This window comes from Aplysia californica, unplaced genomic scaffold (assembly GCF_000002075.1).
Source record: "Aplysia californica isolate F4 #8 unplaced genomic scaffold, AplCal3.0 scaffold00100, whole genome shotgun sequence".
In the NCBI taxonomy this organism is placed as follows: domain Eukaryota; kingdom Metazoa; phylum Mollusca; class Gastropoda; order Aplysiida; family Aplysiidae; genus Aplysia; species Aplysia californica.
Genome location: NW_004797370.1, coordinates 1,142,227 through 1,146,745, shown reverse-complemented (window position 1 = coordinate 1,146,745; position 4,519 = coordinate 1,142,227). Strand labels below are relative to the sequence as shown.

At 44.0% G+C, this 4,519-nt stretch overlaps 3 non-coding genes across 3 annotated transcripts; all 3 read left to right on the top strand.

The window, feature by feature from the left end:
• Positions 1-595: 595 nt before the first annotated feature.
• Positions 596-666, top strand: TRNAG-GCC. The gene has a single exon. It is a non-coding gene; the product is annotated as a tRNA-Gly (tRNA).
• A 622-nt stretch (positions 667-1,288) lies between these two features.
• Positions 1,289-1,360, top strand: TRNAG-GCC. Its single transcript has one exon. It is a non-coding gene; the product is annotated as a tRNA-Gly (tRNA).
• Positions 1,361-2,357: 997 nt separating this feature from the next.
• TRNAG-GCC lies at positions 2,358-2,428 on the top strand. The gene has a single exon. It is a non-coding gene; the product is annotated as a tRNA-Gly (tRNA).
• Positions 2,429-4,519: the final 2,091 nt, after the last annotated feature.

The following is a 4,519-nucleotide window of genomic DNA, read 5'->3' as shown; positions in this document are numbered from 1 at the left end:
ATTTCGACCCTGAAATGCAAAGTCGATGCAGCCCGCTTCTTATATGGTCCAAGGTGTTCATGGGGGTGCAAAACATTGACGACCACCCAAACAGACACGCCCCTTCCCACAGACCCCCAGGATTAGACCGCGACCTGAGCTCCGGAGTGTTTGGCATAGCCGCACCCTTAGAGATGCGACCTTCTCCACTCCACTAGCTCCGCGCTTTCTTGCGCTCTCTCTCTCTTTCTTTCTCTCCCACTTTCTCTCTCTCTCTCTCTCTCCTCTCTCTCTTTCTCTTCCGCTTTCTCTCGTTCTCCCCCCCTCTCTTTCTCTATCCCTTACTCTATCTCAAGGCTCTCTCGACAACTCTCCCCCCCGCTCGCTATCTCGCTATCTCTCTCCCTCTCTTTCTCTCTCTTTCTGCCCCCCCCCTCTCTTTCTCTTTCCCTCTTTCCCTCTCTCTCACCCACACGCACACATCATCACCATCATCTGTCACCAAGCAGGGGTTTCGATTTTCAAACGCCCCACGCACAAGACCAAACATCTTTACTCACACACAGAAATGATTTGAAGTAATACTTCTAGATCTAGCTGTGCCTACTGAACAGGAGCATCGGTGGTCTAGTGGTAGAATACTCGCCTGCCACGCGGGTGACCCGGGTTCGATTCCCGGCCGTTGCAGTTTTCTTTTACTAAAAATGATATATTATTGATTCACATACTTGGAACACTTCCATAGCTTCCTATCCGAAAAGTATTCGCACCAAGAGTTTTTCTTGGGTTAAAGTCATAGATCATTTTTCTGGCAAATCATACTTTTCATGTAAAGTAATTATTGCGGGTGTGTTACACCTCAATCGACACAACTTAGAATATTCTGGAGGCGGGCTGCTTCGATACTGCCAGTCAAACCAGGGCCATGATTGACGGAAATACCAGTATTTTAATTTTTAAAAAACAAAAAACTTCCCCACTCCGGAGTTGAACCCACGACCTTTTCGTACTACAGCGCAAGTGCCAAACTGTGCCACTCAAAGGACGTCGGTGTCAATTTCGTAATCATGCCAAGCGATGAGGAGAAAAGGGAAATGTGTCGGAGTCTGAGACTGAAAGAAATGACACCTTGGAAGTATGTAGTGAGAGGATGGATGTTGACTAGTAGTGACCACATCCCTCCCTCTCCCCTTTCCTTCTCGTCTTCGCTGTTACCACGTTATAAAGGCTTCGATCTGTTTGGAGAAAAGGCACAGGAAACCTTTATCTTTAACTTAATGGGAATGCAAAACAAAAGCTAGACTGTGGAGCATCGGTGGTCTAGTGGTAGAATACTCGCCTGCCACGCGGGTGACCCAGGGTTCGATTCCCGGCCGATGCAGAAGCTTTTTTCTTAACGTTGTACAAAACTACCCATCAGTAGTTCGGCGTTTTTGTTTTAGGTTTCGACACAACGTCAGCTATGTAACAGTTAAGCTCCTTCTTGTTGCTCACAAGAAGGATAACTTCAATTCTTAAGTAGAGAAAAACTGTTGCATCGAGTACATGCAGTTTATTGCTTTGGAGAAACTTTATGCCACCCAGGGGGACAGAAAAAGCGTAACAAAGGAGAGACAATTTTGACAAGTAATAACAGAAATTGCGCGTGAAAGGCGTGGGTCTGATCTGATTCCTTTGTGGGTGAGGCAACGTGGTGAAATCAGGCGCTCGTCAAAATAATGAAAGTCAAGAAATTGGCATTTTACCCTAGGTCTGGGATTTTTCAACCGAATTTTTGTTTTTTTGGTTCAACACTTTTCAGGCCCATTAAGAAGCAAATCTCTGAGTGGATTTTACGGAAAAACATTGGTTAAAGGCGGAACAAATGTGAATTTTCAGTTTCCACGGACTCTCAAGCTAAAGTAATAGCTCCACTTTGGCAGGCCATTTTCTCGTTAATTTTACATCTGAAACCAGATGACCCTCACCTCCTTCAATCACACATATCTCGACCTCTATTCAAGATAGACGGGTATTTTTTTCATCAAGAGCAAGGCAAATGAGGCTTTTAGATGATACCAGTAGCTCAACATGCCCAAAAATTGACATGCCTGATTCCAACGCGTTGTGACTCCAGCTACTGTCAGCCGGATTGGAAAAAAATGTACTGAGGGGACGAATATTGACCAGTATAGTGACCTACCCCACATCCTCTTCCGCCCTCCCAATTACTAAGCCATGCTAAAAAAAGTAGTTTGTACCTCGTACTGTATTAAAAACATCTGTTGCCACACAGATATTTGCATAAATTTGTCCTTGTAAAATACTGGAAAATATTTTTGCTAGATCTATGACTTGATGGAGATTCATGTTTTGTAAAACAAAAGCTAGACTGTGAAGCATCGGTGGTCTAGTGGTAGAATACTCGCCTGCCACGCGGGTGACCCGGGTTCGATTCCCGGCCGATGCAGGTTACTTTTTTTAAAAACCTTGTAGTTGATGTTTATATTTTTGGTTTCGAAACAGTGTCAGTGCTGTAAAAGTTAAGCTCTCCCCCGTTGATCACAAAAGACATAAGTTCGGTTCTCGCGTGGGGAGAACTATTGCATTGAGTACATGTAACTATTTTTGTAGAGATGCTTTATCCCGCTGGATTGGAAAAACGTGCTGAGCGAGAGAAAATTGGACAAGTGGTGACCTTGACCCACCCCAACCCTGATCCCCAACCCTGATCCTCACTGCCTTTCCTCTTTAGAATGAACGTTGTAGCACCGTATGGATAGAAGTTGTTATTAAGCAAAGACTTCAATAATGTGCCCCACCCCCCCCCCTCCAGTCGGAACAAACCACAAGGAATATGATGGAAATAGTTCAAAAGGAAAAGTATGGAGAAACAGGTGAAACATTAGTGATCTAGTGGTATAATATTCTATTGCCGTGTTGGTGGCCTGGATTTGATTCCGAACCGTTGCAAAATTATATAATAATATGTTCTCTTATTTAACAATGATATATTTTTAAAAATCCAGGAGGGGGAATTTATCTTGTCGTTCACAACGACAGTGTCCTTTCAAAGTTCATATAATGCACTCACTCATACACAACAAGAAAGGAGAGACGTAAATGCGTTCTGAAACACCCCTGTTCCATACTTTATTAACACACTGCCACGTGAAGTTCTTTTTGCAGTCCCTAGCCTAACCGGCGTCTGTTGTGTATTAGATAAACTCTTCACCCTTACAAGCGAAAGGCGCAAGTTCGATTCCTTTGTACAGGAGTACAATGAGTCAAGAACGTAATATCAGATATGGTCAGCGGAATTGGGGCAAATGTGCTGAGGGGGAGATATATTGACTAGTATTTACCACATAAATGCTTCGATCTGTACGGAGAAAGGCGCAGGAAAACTTAACCTTTAACTTAATGTAAATATTGTAAGACAAAAACTAGACTATGGAGTATTTGTGGTCTAGTGGTAAAATACTCGCCTGCCACACAAGTGACCCGGGTTCGATTCCCGGCCGATGCAGAATTTTAGAATACATGTAAGCCTATTGTATTTTGTTTGACAATACCAATCTTTTTCAGCTCGCAGGGAGAAATTTGTCACGTTTTTTTTTTTTTTTTGGTAAGTGTTTTTACGGCGCTCGCAACTGCATAAGGTCATATGAGCGCGCGGGACACACCTAATATTTTCAGTTGGCAGGAAATTTTGAATTTTGCCCGGGTGGCGGCCGAAGCCTACTCTTTCTTATCGATTTAAGACCACCAGGGGATCTTTAACGTGCGCAACTTGCACACGGGTCCTCTGAGATTTTTCGCCCTTTTCCGAGAAGGCTAGGTGTAGATCTTTCCTACCAGAAGATCAGGGGTGTGGCAGAAAGACAGCAATTAGGAGGAGCCAAGGAGTAGCAGTAGAAAGGCTGCAGAAAGAGTCAGGAGCCTAGAGGAGGGGGCAAATGAGGTGAGGGGGTGGGGTCAGAAAGTGGAAACGAAAGCAGACAACAGAACATTGCTAAAGACCAGGAAAGGAGGTGAAAGGAGACAATTTTAGAGAAGAAAATTTTTCGGTCGCTACCCGAATTCGAACCCGGGACCTTTGAATGAGAGGTCAACACTTTAACCTCTAGGACACGAGAGGCCCCCTCGGGAAGTTTACAATGGCAGTGGCGTTCCAAAATTCCTATATTATGCACTGTGATACATCCCCGTTCCATACTAATTGAACACACTCATGATACGTGCAGTTCTTTTTGAAGTTCCTAACCGACGTCTGTGGTGGTGAACCGGTAGTTAAATTTCCACTTTGATTGCCAAAGGCGTGAGTTAGATTCCTTGGCGGGAGAGTACTCGTAATGTATTCCATAGCATTTAATTTAGTTAATGTGACACACAGACATACAGACAGACAGACAGACAGACAGACAGACAGACAGACAGACAGACAGTCAGACATACAGAGACACACACATACACACACGCACACACACATAGAGATGGAGATAGATAGATAGATAGATAGATAGAGAGAGAGAGAGAGAGAGAGAGAGAGAGAGAGAGA